A 16,114-nucleotide genomic window follows, 5' to 3' on the forward strand; every position below is an offset into this window, starting at 1 on the left:
ATATATATAAAACAACCTAGAAGCAACCTAAATGTCCAACAACTGGAAATGGTTGAGTGAATTGTGGCATGAAACGCCATGTTCTGTTATGCAACCATTCAATGTGTCACTGGATCTTTTTTAATTTTGGGAAAAGCATATAATAAAGTGTAATCAAAAAAAGCAAGACTGTGATTTCAGTACAAAGGACGCTTTCAACCACATGAAATCCTGATGGAAAGAACAAGAGCAGTAAGGGAATACAGCCTTTTCTGCGTGGTGGGATTCTGGACGATGGCGGTCCACAGTACCCTTGGAGGCTGGATTCTCTTGCTCGCCATCTTGCTTGTTGCTACAGAGGATGGTAACATGCAGGTTGTTGTTTGATATCAGCCTTGCTTCGGGGATGGATCATACAGCCAGAGTATTAAAAAAAATTTTAGGAGAAAACCATAGCCAACAAATACTGCTTTGAACTACTGCAGGTCCTGTTTTTGACATTTCACTTGCAAGCAGTGAGAATAGAAATGAAGAGGGGCGCCTGGGTGGCTCAGTCGGTTAAGCGGCCGACTTCTGCTCAGGTCATGATCTCGTGGTCCGTGAGTTGAAGCCCCGTGTCGGACTCTGTGCTGACAGCTCAGAGCCTGGAGCCTGTTTCGGATTCTGTGTCTCCCTCTCTCTCTGACCCTCCCCCATTCATGCTCTGTCTCTCTCTGTCTCAAAAAATAAATGTTAAAAAAATTTTAAAAAAAGGGAGATAACAAAACGATGCAGATTCTCTACCTACTTTGCTAAAAACTGAGCTATTTCCGATAAGTTAAACACATCACTATTTAATTTTTTTTAATGTTTATTTATTTAGAGACAGAGTGGGGGGGGAGGGCAGAGAGAGAGAGAAAGACACAGAATCGGAAGAGGCTCCAGGCCCTGAGCTGTCCGCACAGAGCCCGACGCGGGGTTGGAACTCACCAGCTGTGAGATCATGACCTGAGCCGAAGTCGGACGCTTAACCGACTGAGCCACCCAGGTGCCCCGTAAACACATCATTACTGATCGGACTTGTGCTAACGCTGTGTGCAGCAGAAACTCCCGGTCCGTCACATAGTGTGATGGGCTGGATTGCGTCCCGCACCTCCAGGTTCATATGTCGATGTCCTAATCCCCCCATCCCTGAGAGGGTGATTGTCTTTGGAGAAAGGGCTTTGAAGAAGAGATTTGGGGATATGGGTGGGATTGGTGTCCTTATAAGAAGAGATTAGGGGGCAGCTACGTGGCTCCATCAGTTAAACGTCTATTCTTGATTTCGGCTCAGGTCACGATCTCATGGTCATGAGATCGAGGTGCGTCTCAGACTCTGAGCTGGGCATGGGGCCCTATTGGGACTTTCTCTCTCTCTCTCTCCCTCTGCCCCTCCCTTTCTCTCCCTCAAAAAATAAATAAATATAAAATAAAATAAAATAACAAGAGATTAGGACACAGACACTGCTATGGATTGAATGTGTGTGTTCCCCGAAAAGTCTTACATCCTAACCCCCAAGGTGTTGCTGTTCGGAGGTGGGGACTTATGGGATGTGATTAGATCAAGCGCCCTCATGAATGGGATTGGTGCCCTTATTTTTTTTTTTTTTTTCCAAATTTTTATTTAAGTTCTACTTAGTTAACATATAGGGCAATATTGGTTTCAGGGTTAGTGGTTTGGTTTCAGTAATTCATCACTTGCCTACAACACCCCGTGCTCATCTTCACAAGTGCCCTTCTAATGACTCTCATCCATCTAGCCCATCCCCCCCACCCACCTCCTTCCATCAGCCCTCAGTTTGTCCTCTTTAAGAATCTCTCTCTCTTTTTATACAACCTTGACCTTTGTATTGTAAAAAGAATGTAGTCGGTAACAAAAAATAGAAAATGGAGAAAACCATAACCTCATTATACTAACAGGATTGTCATTGACTCTTTTTTTTTTTTTTTTTTTAATTTACATCCAAGTGAGTCAGCATATCGTGCAATAATGATTTCAGGAGTGGAATCCAGGGATTCATCCCCTGCTTACAACACCCAGTGCTCACCCCAACGAGGATCCTCCTAAATTTGGGATTGGTGCCATTATAGGAGACCTGTGACACTCCCTCGCCCCTGCCACCATGTGAGGACGCAGGGAACCAGGAGGTGGGTCCTCACCAGCCACCGAGTCTGTTAGTGTCTTGATCTGCGACTTCAGCCTCCAGAACCGTGAGCAACAACTGCTCGTATTTACCAGCCACCTGCTTTGTGATATTCTGTTATGGCGCCCAGACCGACCAACACAGACACATCGAGAGGGAAGACCAGCCAAGGACACAGTGGGAGGCAGCCCTCTGCGAGTCAAGCGGGGAGAAACCGGCACTGCCTGCTCCTTGATCTTGGGCTTCCAGCCCCCAGAACTGTGAGAAAAGACATACATTTGGGTTGGGTAAGCCGCCCCAGCTGTGCTATGGTGTTACGGAGGCACTGGGACTGCGCGCACACATCCATTAAAAATGTGTTTATGTTCATCTTTTGAGGATCCCAGACACCTCAAGACAGAAACAGTTATGGAGTAGTTGGGGGTAGGAAGAAGGGTACGTGCCAGGGTGGGCAGATGGGTGACCAGTATGACCCCGGTATGGCCAGGGTGACCAGCCCAAGGCTCTGTGCTTAGAGACAGTAAAGCAAGAAGATATGGACTGGCTGGGTTTTTTAAAAAAAATATTTATTTTTGAGAGAGAGCGCACACGTGGGGAAGGGGCAGAGAGAGAGAGAGAGACACGGAGAATCTGAAGCAGGCTCTGCACTGACGACAGGGAGCCCGATGTGGGGCTCGAACCCACAAACTGCGAGATCACGACCCGAGCCGAAGTCAGAGGCTCGACACACTGAGCCACCCAGGCGCCCCTGTTTTTCAAACTGGACTGAAACTGCCCTCCTCGGATTTCCTCTTGCAGGGTTCCACATCCGCAGTCCTTTTCTCTCGCTGGGAGCGGGTGTCACTTACCTCACGCACTTGCCCACCCAGGACATCTGACCCAGCTTGTATAACTGGAGCCAAAGGCCTTCCTGGCACAGAAAGGGGCCCAAAAGGTAAGGAGTACTTCAAAGGCTACGGTGATCGATCCAGTTAAATTCTGCCTTGGGGACGAGTTGGGGTTCATACCCAACAGGAGGCTGAGGAAGGGGTCTGCCTTCTCAGTGCTGTGGGGCCTGCCTCTGCCTGGGCCTCTCTGACCCGACCAGGTCATTCGGGTGGGGACGCCCCGCTGCCTTCTGCCCTCTCAACACCTCGCGGGCTGCTCGGCTCGCTCAGAGGACTAGGACCTGAGCGAGGGAGGCCTTTTGTGTCCTGTCATTTGGCCCTGTCCTGTTTCTCGTCCACTTTAGTGACCCAGCATGCCCGGAGCCAGAACTGGCCTGTGGATTCCTGACAGCTTGGAATGTCTCCCTCCCTCCCTCCCTCCCTCCCTCCTTCCCTTCCTTCCTTCCTTCCTTCCTTCCTTCCTTCCTTCCTTCCTTCCTTCCTCCCTCTCTCTTCCTTCCTCCTTCCTTCCTTCCTTCTTCCCTCCCTCTTCCTTCCTTCCTTCCTTCCTTCCTTCCTTCCTTCCTTCCTTCCTTCCTTCTTTCCTTCCTTCCTTCCTTCCTTCCTTCCTCTCTCTTCCTTCCTCCTTCCTTCCTCCCTTCTTCCCTCTCTTCCTTCCTTCCTTTCTTTTAAGTTTATTTATTTATTTTGAGAGAGAGAGAGGGAGATATAGAATCCCAAGCGGCTCCACACTTGTCAGCACAGAGCCGGACCCGGGGCTCGAGCTCACAAACTCTGAGATCCTGACCTGAGCCAAGATTGGGATGGGATTCTGAGTGTGGGAATTCTGAGGTCTAAATGGAATCCACATTGTGGTTTCCACCTTCCCCTCTGCCAGCCGGCTCTAACGTCACTTGGTAAATTAGAACTTCTGACCACCTTGGTCCAACTCCTGCGTTTTCCCAGCTGCAGGCCTGGAATGTCCGTGGCTTTGGCATGGCTTCTGTCTGAGAAATGTCATTGATAACTTAATAGAGCAACCTAAAAATAGCACAGTGACCACTTTCCGTGAACACCAAGGAATTGCCAACCTACCCCCCGGGTCTACTTGTCCTGGGATTGGGGCACTGCCCCCCCACCCCCGGCCTTGTGGGCTGGCTCTGGGCCATGCTGACCTTTTCACACACAGCAGGACACCCTCCTGTCAGTATTTTCAGGGGATGTCTCTGGTCACAGAGCAGTTTTTTCAAAGGTGATGAAATGATTTGTCACTTGTAATTGTCCCCCTCCCTTCCTTTGCTGGTTGACTCTGCACAGGGCAGCCAGATTGGACTGTGCTGGAAGGCCAGGACCTAGCTGCCTGTGAGCTATTAATTCAACCTTAAATTTTAAAAATTTCTTTTTTTTTTTAAATTGTGAAATGTGTTTTTTTGTAGTATATGACATGATCTCCGTTGATAGGTAGTACAGTAGGTTAAAAAAAATTTTTTTTTTCGGTCCTGCTAGCAGACTGCCTGAATCCAAATCCGAACCCGGCAGGTTGGAAGCTGTGTGAGCTTAGGCCTGTTACTTAACTACTCTGGTCATAAGTTTTCTTGTTTGTAGAGTGGGGCTGGTAATATTGTACCTGCTTTCTTTTTTTTTTTTAACTGTTCTCTGTAGTTTTGACTCTGCTTCTGGTTTGTTGTTGTTCATTTGTTTTGTTTTTAGATTCCACAGATGAGTGAAATCAAATGGTATTTGGCTTTCTTTTAAAAAAAAATTTTTTTTTTAATCTTTGTTTTTGAGAGAGAGGCAGAGTGTGAGCAGGGGAGGATCAGAGAGAAAGGGAGACACAGGGGCGCCTGGGTGGCGCAGTCGGTTGGGCGTCCGACTTCAGCCAGGTCACGATCTCGCGGTCCGTGAGTTCGAGCCCCGCTTCAGGCTCTGGGCTGATGGCTCACAGCCTGGAGCCTGTTTCCGATTCTGTGTCTCCCTCTCTCTCTGCCCCTCCCCCGTTCGTGCTCTGTTTCTCTCTGTCCCAAAAAATAAATAAACGTTGAAAAAAAAAATTAAAAAAAGGGAGACACAGAATCCAAAGCAGGCTCCAGGCTCTGAGCTGTCAGCACAGAGCCCAACGCAGGGCTGGAACTCCCAGACCGCGAAATCATGACCTGAGCTGAAGTCGGAAGCTCAACCAACTAAGGCAGCCAGGCGCCCCAGTATTTGACTTTATTTTATTTTATTTTTTTAGAGAGAAAAATTATTATTTTTTTAAATATATATTTTTTAATTTAATTTTTTATTTTTTAAAATTTACATCCAAATTAGTTAGCATATAGTGCAACAATGATTTCAGAAGTAGATTCCTTAGTGCCCCTTAACCATTTAGCCCATCCCCCCTCCCACAATCCCTCCTGTAACCCTCAGTTTGTTCTTCATATTCACGAGTCTCTTCTGTTTTGTCCCCCTCCCTGTTTTGATATTATTTTTGTTTCCCTTCCCTTATGCTCATCTGTTTTTTCTCCTAAAGTCCTCATATGAGTGAAGTCATATGATTTTTGTCTTTCTCTGACTGACGAATTTCACTTAGCATAATATCCTCCAGTTCCATCCACGCTGCAAATGGCAAGATTTCATTCTTTTTGATTGCCGAGTAATACTCCATTGTATATATATACCACATCTTCTTTATCCATTCATCTGTTGATGGACATTAGAGCTGTTTCCATACTTTGGCTATTGTTGATAGTGCTGCTATAAACATTGGGGTGCATGTGTCCCTTCGAAACAGCACACCTGTATCCCATGGATAAATGCCTAGTAGTGCAATTGCTGGGTCATAGGGTAGTTCTATTTTTAGTTTTTTGAGGAACCTCCATACTCTTTTCCAGAGTGGCTGCACCAGCTTGCATTCCCACCAGCAGTGCAAAAGAGCTCCTCTTCTCCGCATCCTCGCCAACATCTGTTGTTGCCTGAGTTGTGAATGTGAGCCATTCTGACAGGTGGAAGGTGGTATTTCATTGTGGTTTTGATTTGTATTTCCCTGATGATGAGTGATGTGGAGCATTTTTTCATGTGTTGGTTGGCCATCTGGATGTCTTCTTTGGAGAAGTGTCTATTCATGTCTTTTGCCCATTTCTTTACTGGATTATTTGTTTTTTGGGTGTTGAGTTTGATAAGTTCTTTATAGATTTTGGATACTAACCCTTTATCTGATATGTCTTTTGCAAATATCTTTTCCCATTCTGTCAGTTGCCTTTTTAGTTTTGCTGATTGTTTCCTTCGCTGTGCAGAAGCTTTTTGTTTTGATGAGGTCCCAATAGTTCATTTTTGCATTTGTTTCCCTTGCCTCCGGAGACTTGTTGAGTCAGAAGATGCTGAGGCCAAGATCAAAGAGGTTTTTGCCTGCTTTCTCCTCAAGGATTTTGATGGCTTCCTGTCTTACATTTAGGTCTTTCATGCATTTTGAGTTTATTTTTGTGTGTGGTGTAAGAAAGTGGTCCAGGTTCATTCTTCTGCCTGTCGCTGTCCAGTTTTCCCAGCACCACTTGCTGTAGAGACTGTCTTTATTCCATTGGATATTCTTTCCTGCTTTGTCAAAGATTAGTTTGCCATATGTTTGTGGGTCCATTTCTGGGTTCTCTGTTCTGTTCCACTGATCTGAGTGTCTGTTCTTGTGCCAGTACCATACTGTCTTGATGATTACAGCTTTGTAATACAGCTTGAAGTCCAGGATTGTGATGCCTCCTACTTTGGTTTTCTTTTTCAGGATTGCTCTGGCTATTCAGGCTCTTTTCTGGTTCCATACAAATTTTAGGATTATTTGTTCTAGCTCTGTGAAGAATAGAATGTGAAGAATGCTTGTGTTACGTCGATACGGATTGCATTGAATATGTAGATTGCTTTGGGTAGTATCGACATTTTAACAATATTTGTTCTTCCTATCCAGGAGCATGGAATACTCTTCCATTTTTTTGTGTGTCTTCTTCAATTTCTTTCATCAGCTTTCTATAGTTTTCAGTGTATAGATTTTTCACCTCTTTGGTTAGATTTATTCCTAGGTATTTTATGGTTTTTTTGCAACTGTAAATGGGATCGATTCCTTGATTTCTCTTTCTGTCGCTTCATTGTTGGTGTATAGGAATGCAACTGATATTTGTGCGTTGATTTTATATACTTCAACTTTGCTGAATTCAATTCTAGCAGTTTTTTGGTGGAATCTTTTGGGTTTTCCATATAGAATATCATGTCATCTGCAAAGAGTGAAAGTTTGACCTCCTCCTGGCCGATTTGGATGCCTTTTATTTCTTTGTGTTGTCTGAATGCAGAGGCTAAGGCTTCCAATACTATGTTGAATAACAGTGGCGAGACTGGACATCCCTGTCTTATTCCTGACCTTAAGGGGAAAGCTCTCAGTTTTTCCCCATTGAGGATGATATTAGCATTGGGCTGTTTATATATGGCTTTTATGATCTCAAGGTATGCTCCTTCTATCCCTACTTTCTTGAGGGTTTTTATCAAGAAAGGATGCTGTATTTTGTCAAATGTTTTCTCTGCATCTATTGAGAGGATCATATGGTTCTTGTCCTTTCTTTTATTGATGTGATGAATCACGTTAATTGTTTTGCGGATTTTGAACCAACCGTGCATCCCAGGTATAAATCCCGCTTGGTCATGGTGAATAATTTTTTTAATGTATTGTTGGATCCGGTTGGCTAATACCTTGTTGAGGATTTTTGCATCCATGTTCATCAGGGAAATTGGTCTATAGTTCTCCTTTTTAGTGGGGTCTCTGTCTGGTTTTGGAATCAAGGTAACGCTGGCTTCATAGAAAGAGTTTGGAAGTTTTCCTTCCATTTCTATATTTTGGAACAGCTTCAAGAGAATAGGTGTTAAGTCTTCCTTAAATGTTTGGTAGAATTCCCCTGGAAAGCTATCTGGTCCTGGACTCTTGTTTTTTGGCAGATTTTTGATTACTAATTCGATTTCCTTACTGGTTATGGGTCTGTTCAAATTTTTATTTCTTCCTGTTTGAGTTTTGGTAGCATATATGTTTCTGGGAATTTGTCCATTTCTTCCAGATTGCCCATTTTATTGGCATATAACTGCTCACAATATTCTCTTATTATTGTTTTTATTTCTGCTGTGTTGGTTGTGATCTCTCCTCTTTCATTCTTGATTTTATTTATTTGGGTCCTTTCCTTTTTCTTTTTGATCAGACTGGTTAGTGGTTTATCAATTTTGTTAATTCTTTCAAAGGACCAGCTTCTGGTTTCATTGATCTGTTCTACTAGTTTTTCTTTGGTTTCGATAGCATTAATTTCTGCTCTAATCTTTATTATTTCCTGTCTTCTGCTGATTTGGGGTTTTATTTGCTGTTCTTTTTCCAGCTCCTTAAGGCGTAAGGTTAGGTTGTGTATCTGAGATCTTTCTTCCTTCTCTAGGAAGGCCTGGATTGCTATATACTTTCCTCTTATGACCGCTTTTGCTGCGTCCCAGAGGTGGCTTTCTTTATCTGACATATTTCACTTAGCATGACACCCTCCAGGTTCATCCTTGTTGTCACACATGGCAAGATTCTTTTCTGTGGCTGAGTAATATTCCATTGCGGTGATATACCACATCTTCCTTATCCATTTATCTACTGGTGGACACTTGGGTGGCTGCCAGATCTTGCCTGTTGTAAATTTGTAAATGATGCTGCAACAATTACATTCCCACCGACAGTGCCCTAGCATCCCCTTTTCTCTACATCCTTACCGGTACTTGTTATTTCTTGTCTTTTAAAAAAATATATTTTATTTTTGAGAGAGAGAGAGTGCACGCGCGAGCAAGGGAATGGGAGGGGCAGAGAGAGAGGAAGACAGAGGATCTGAAGTGGGCTCTGTGATGACAGAGGAGGACCTGAGGTGGGGCTCTAACTCACAAACCATGGGATGGTGACTGGAGCCAAAGCCAGACGCTTAACTGACTAAGCCGCCCAGGTGCCCCTATTTCTTGTCTTTTTGATATTAGCCATTCTGACAGGTGTGAGGTGATATCTCAGTGTGGATTTGATTTGCATTTTCCTGATGATGAGGGATGTTGAGCATCTTTTCGTGCATCTGCTGGCCGTCTGGATGTCTTCTTTGGAAAAATGTCTGTTCAGATCCACTCCCCCCCCCCTTTGTTTATGTTTATTTATTATGAGAGACAGAGATTGCAAGAAGGGGAGGGTCAGAGAGAGAGGGAGAATCTTAAGCAGGCTGTGCGCTGTTGGCACAGAGCCGGACATGGAGCTCGAACCCACGAAACCGTGAGATCATGAGATGAGCCGAAATCAAGAGTCAGGACAATCAACCGACTGAGCCACCCAGGCACCCCTCCACTGCCCATTTTTTCATTGGTTGTTTTGTTTTGGTGTTGAGTTGTGTAAGTTCTTTATATGTTTTGGATGTTAACTCCTTATCAGATATGTCGTTTGCAAATACCTTCGCCCATTCACCAGGTTGCCTTTTTGTTTCATTGATGATGTCCTTTGCTGTGCAAAAGCTTTTTGTTTCAGTGTAGTCCCAGAACTTTATTTTTTGCTTTTGTTTCCCTTGCCTGAGGAGACAGACCCATAAATATCTTGGTAAGGCCAATGTTGAAGAGATTACTGCCTACCTATTGCACCTACTTTAAAGATTGTTATGAGGGTTATATGAGTTTTAAACAATGAAAAGACCTACATTAGTGCTGGGTGTATAGGAAATACTCAATAAATAATAATAATCAAGTTCTTTTTTTATTGTGACGAACTATACATAACACGATTTACCATTTTATTTTATTTTTTTTTAAGAATTTTTTTAACGTTTATTTATTTTTGAGACAGAGAGAGACAGAGCATGAATGGGGGAGGGTCAGAGAGAGAGGGAGACACAGAATCTGAAACAGGCTCGAGGCTCTGAGCAGTCAGCACAGAGCCCGACGCAGGGCTCGAACTCACGGATCGCGAGATTGTGACCTGAGCTGAAGTCGGACGCTTAACCGACTGAGCCACCCAGGCGCCCCTACGATTTACCATTTTAAACATTTTTAAGTGTATGTTTCAATAACATTAAGTATAGTCACATGTTACACAGCCATCACCACCACCATCACAGAAGTTTTGATCCTTCCCAAATGGAAACTCTGTCTCCATTAAATACTAGCTCCCCACCCTCTTCTTCTCCCAGCCTCTGGTAACTACCATCCTATGAGTTTGACTACTCTTGTTTCTTCCTGTAAGTGGAATCATACAATGTTTGTCCTTTTGTGACTGGCTTTTTTCACTTAACATAATGTCTTCAAAGTTCAGTCGTGTTGTAGCAAGTGTCAGAGTTTTCCTTCCTTTTTAAGGCCAAGTAATATTCCCTTATATACACACACACACACACATGCACACACATGCACCACACTTTGTTTATGCATTCATCTATCAATGGACCCTTGGGTTGTGTCCACCTTTTGGCTATTGTGAATACTGCTGCTGTGAACCCACGTGTACAAATGTCTGTTTGAGTTCCTGCTTTCACTTTTGGGTGAATACCCAGAAATGGAACTGCTGAATCATGTAGTAATTCTATGTGCAATTTTTCTGAGGAACCGCCATACTGTTTTTCATACTGGCTGCAACATCATTCTCATGGTTTTATATACTACAGGCTGACAAATTCCGGCTTCATGTCTACAGCTTTATGTCTTTTCCGAGCTGTAGAGACACAATTGCCTACGTGATCTTGTCAGTGAGATGTCTCACAGGCATCTTGAGATTAAACAAGCCCCAGACTAAACTTTTACCCCACCCTGTTTTGGTAGATGGCAGTAATGAAGCATGTAGTTACTCAAGCTGGAAACCTTCAAGCAGGGCCGGCTTCATAATTTGCCAGACCCAGTGCAAAATGAAGGCATGGAGCCCCAGCTTCCCTGGGTCTGTCGCCCATCCCCTGCTGCCTGGAAGGGCTGGCACCCTCTAGGCTGGGATGTGCTCAGTACCCAGATCCAGGGTGGCCAAGAGCCCTCCACCGAGGTCACTGCCAGCCCAACGTGGGGACGGGCATTGCACCAGTCATGCACCTGTGTCGCTGGCCCTGCCTTCGATGGATCCTTGATTCCTGTTTCCCTCACCTTCCACATTCACTTTGTCACCGGGACCCACTGCGAGATCGTGACCTGAGCCGAAGTCGGACGCTTAACCGACTGAGCCACCCAGGCGCGCCTGTTTATATATTTTTTTATTAAATTCTGCATGTAAGTGAAGTCCTGTGATATTTGTCTTTCTCTGACTTATTTCACTTAGCCTTATACACTCTAGCTCCCTCCATGTTGTTGCAAATGGCAAGATCTCATTTCTTGTTTCTGGCTGAGTAATATTCCATCACAGACATACGCCACACCTTTATCCATGCATCTATTCGTGGACACTTGGGCCGCTTCTGTATCTTGCCTGTTGTGATCGATCTGCTTTCCTTTTTACAGCCTCCACTTTCCCTTTCTTATCCCCATGTCTGCTTCCTGTTATCTTTTTCTCTCTCTTCATCATACGACAGGTGATATTTCCCTCCGTTACTTTGATTCAACATCTTTCACCACAGAAACACAGGCTAGAAAAATAGGACACAGATAAGGTTTTGGTGAAGTTATCCCTAAGGAGCACGATCTGATGGTAAGGGCTTATTGGACTGTATATGACAGGAGGGTCTCCCGGGACACAGTGGCCCAGGAATTTACTGGAATTGGAAAGGACAGCCCTGGTAGGAACCTTGGTGGCCCTCTTGCTCTCTTTCTTGTCTTTCCTTCTCCTTCATGCTGAGTCTTGGCTTGATTTTTTTTTTAATGTTTATTTATTTTTGAGAGAGAGAGTGTGAGCAGGGGAGGGGCAGCAAGAGGGATGTGGGATAGAGGATCTGAAATGGGCTCTGTGCTGACAGCAGAGAACCCAATGTGGGCTTGAACTCATGAACCGTGAGATCGTGACCTGAGCCAAAGTCGGTCGCTTAACAGACTGAACCACCCAAGTGCCCCAATTCTTTTTTTTTTTTAATTAATTTATTTTGAGAGAGAGCATGAGTGGGGGAGGAGCAGAGAAAGAGGGAGAGAGAGAATCCCAAGCAAGCTCCTATCTGGCAGTGCAGCGCCCACCTAGATGCAGGAACCTAAAGATCATGACCCATCCCAAAATCAGGGGTCAGATGCCTTTGCTGGTGGGAATGCAAACTGGTGCCACCACTCTGGAAAACAGTATGGAGGTTCCTCAAAAAATTAAAAATAGAACTACCCAACGACCCAGCCGTTGCACTACAAGGTATTTATCCAAGGCATGCAGGTATGCTGTTTCAAAGGGACACATGCACCCCCATGTTTATAGCAGCACTATTGGCAATAGCCAAAGTATGGAAAGAACCCAAATGTCTATCGATGGATGAATGGATAAAGAAGATGTGAGATAGATATATATATATATATATATATATATATATATATATATATATATACGTACACACACACACATACATACACACAATGGAGTATTACTCGGCAATCAAAAAGGATGAAATCTTGCCATTTGCAACTATGTGGGTGGAACTAGAGCGTGTTATGCTAAGTGAAATAAGTCAGCAGAGAGAGACAAATATATGACTTCACTCATATGTGGAATTTGAGATACAAAACAAATGAACAGAAGGGAAGGGAAGCAAATAAAAACAAGGGGGAGACAAAACATAAGAGACTCTTAGATATAGAGAACAAACTGAGGATTGCTGGAGGGATTGTGGGAGGAGGATGGGCTAAATGGGGAAGAGGCATTAAGGAAGACACTTGTTGGGATGAGCACTGGGTGTTATATGTAGGGGATGAACCATTGGATTCTACTCCTGAGATCATTATTACACTATATGCTGACTAACTTGGATGTAAATTAAAAAACCAAAACACAGATGCTTAACCAACTGAGCCTCCCAAGTGCTTGGCTTGATTCTTTATAGACCAATCCCCTAAGCTTCTGTTCATCTGGTGACAAATGTTACTGCCATCAGCACGTAATAGACTGTATTAGTCTGAACTAAAGCATCTTTATCCCAAACTCAAACCACTGGGGAGAAGATTCCTTGGCTCACCCTGGGGTGGGAGTTGTCCTTGCTGAGTGTCTACAGTGGGCCAGGTGCTCTCCAGGTGATGAGGATCCAGGAGACAACAAAACAGACAAATCCTATTGCCACGGAACTTACTTTTTTTTTTATGTTTATTTATTTTTAAGAGAGAGAGAGATAGAGCATGAGCAGGGGAAGGGCAGAGAGAGGGGGAGACACAGAATCCGAAGCAGGCTTCAGGCTCTGAGCTGTCAGCACAGAGCCCAACGCAGGGCTCGAGCTCATGAACTGTGAGATCGTGACCTGACCCGAAGTCGGATGCTTAAACACCTGAGCCACCCAGATGCCCCAGAACTTACATTTTTATATTCCTTACTTTATGTTTATTACTAGACACCTATCAAGAACCAGCCCCTAACCTTGTTCCCAGGATACAACAGTGAGCAAAATGCACAAACCTAATCACATATGGTGATAAATTCATCCATTCATTTAGTTAATTTTCTAGATTGCTATATGAATGTACCGTTAGGGGGCTTGAACTGGTCGGGGGGCTGGGGAATTTTTTTTAATGTGAATTAAGTTAACTTCATTTTTCAGAACAGTTTTAGATTTACAGAGAAATCGTGAAGATACTACAGACAGTTCTCAGCTGTTCCGCATCCAGTTTCCCCTATTATTAACATCTTACATGACTGTGGTACATTTGTCACATGTCATGAACCAATATTGATATATTGTTATTAACTAAAGTCCACGCTGTATTGACATTTCCTTAATTTGTACCTAATGCTCTTTTTCTCTCTCAGGATCCCATCCAGGGTATCACATCATGTTCCTTTGTCATATCTCGCTTAGGCTCCTCTTGGTTGTGAAAGTTCCTTAGACTTTTCTTGTTTTTGATAACCTTGACAGTTTTGAGGAGTTCTAGCTAGTTCCATGGATGCATGGGATTTTTCTCATGGTTAGACCAGGGTTATGGTGTCTGGGAGGAAGACCACAGAGGGAAGGTTCCATATTCACCACATCGTATCAAGGGTATATACTGTCGACATGACTGATAGTTGTTGACGTTGACCTTGATCACTTGGCCAACGTAGTTCTTGTCAGGTTTCTCCAGCATTGGGGTACTTCTTTTCCCTCTTTCTCTTTCCATACTGGAGTCTTTGGAAGGAAGTCACTCTGTAGCCCACAGTTAAAAGGGAGGTTTATGCTTTACCTCCTTGACAACATTGTTGGCTTTTTAAACATAGCTATAGTGAGGTATAATTTACACACCACAAATTCAGCTGTTTTAAGTGAATAGTTGGATGAATTTTGGTAAATTTATGTAATTGTGCCTGAGGGGAATGGTCTTTGAGCTGATATCCAAAAGATGAGGAGAATTTAAGTAAACAAAGGAAGGGAAGGACTGTTCTGGGCGGAGGTAACTACATATACAAGTTTCTCAAGGAACTGTGGAACAGTCACAGAGCTTGGGTTAATCCTGAACCTCCTGGAAAAGGTAGAACATGTCACCATCCTTCGTTTAATATGCTTCATAAATATTTTCTTCAAAACATCTAAAAGTCAACAGCACTTTATCGCCTAAATGTATAAACTTTAGTTCTTTGAAACATTTGTCTGTCTAGAAGAGCTCAGCCCCTGATGGTTTATCTAAGGTTTTACTATAACGATAAGTAAATATTAGGGTAGTAAAATGCAGACTGGTCCCCGAGGAGAAGAAAATGTCATAAAATTTCCTTCCCTTTCAGGTCTTGTTTAAACAAGAATGTAAAGTGTGTGTACTATTTCCTTTCCGATAAGCCCTTGATTTATTTCCCGTTGGAACAAACACACTGCAACAAAGTGAGAAGGAGGAGGTAATTCAGAGGTTGAAGAAGAGAAAGGGACTATATTCAGAAATATGTCCCCACACAGACTTAGAATCTGAAAAAATCCAGTTAGCAAAAGCACAGAAAGCCTCTTTCTATGTGTGAAGTAGCTAAGAGGCTCTCTCAGAACTTCACAGGTCACTGAAAATTCCTGGCGTGGAGGAGCATGTTATTAGTCAGGATAGGCAGGGAGCGGTGCGGTAACAAGCAGACCACAGATCTTAGTGGTTTAATAGAATAGGTCGTTGTTTAATGGAGGTCAAATGGCTCTCCTCCAATAATTGACTCAGGGATCTAGGCTTCATTTATCTTGTCATGGTGTCATGTTAAACATATGTCCTCCAAGTTTGCCATGGAAGAGGAAATGTGAGTGTGGTTGATGACCTAGGGAATATTATGATATGGAAATGGTATATATCACTTCTGCCCACATCCGTTCAGGCAGAACCCAGTTACATCACCCCACCCTAAGTGCCCGGGAGGCTGGGAAATGTAGTTCTCTCGTGTCTACAGGAAGGAGAAAATTAAGTGGGTTTTGAGAAATGCATAGTATTTGACACAAGCTCTTAAATTTTTAAGTTTATTTTTTTACTTATTTTGAGAGAGAGATAGAAAGCAAGCAGGGAAGGGGCGGAGAGAGAGAGAGGGAGACAGAATCCCAAGCAGGCTTGCGCTGACAGCGCAGAGCCCGATGCGGGGTTTGAACTCCCCAACCATGAGATCACGACCTGAGCCGAAGTCAAGAGTCTGAAGCTGAGCCACCCAGGTGACCTTAAACTTTTTTTTATTTGATGCCTTTCAAATGCTAAAGTAATACATGCTTGTTATAGCAAGGGGTATATTAAAGTGGAACTAATTATCTCCCAGTGTCCTATCACCCTATTGGCTCTCCCTTCTCTTTGTGTCCTGTCACACCTTTTTCCTCGTTCATATGACTGTCCCACATGTATGTGTGATGCAGGAGACATGAACTCTGAGAGACACTTCTGAACCGGCTGGTTTCATGATAGTGCTTCTAGAGTTGCTAAGAAACACTTAATGAAATCTTCATCCAAGAGGTACCTCATACTGACAGAGTAGAGATCGAATTGTGCTGGATTTTAAACTGATGACAACAGACACCACACTTGATCTTAGCCAAAAGGCCAAGAAGTGAT

General features: G+C 43.7%; 1 pseudogene; it reads right to left on the minus strand.

Annotated features, from left to right (window-relative positions):
* Positions 1-15,887: 15,887 nt before the first annotated feature.
* LOC113603748 (uncharacterized) lies at positions 15,888-16,114 on the minus strand (annotated as a pseudogene).

This window comes from Acinonyx jubatus, chromosome B4, assembly GCF_027475565.1.
Source record: "Acinonyx jubatus isolate Ajub_Pintada_27869175 chromosome B4, VMU_Ajub_asm_v1.0, whole genome shotgun sequence".
NCBI classification, from domain to species: domain Eukaryota; kingdom Metazoa; phylum Chordata; class Mammalia; order Carnivora; family Felidae; genus Acinonyx; species Acinonyx jubatus.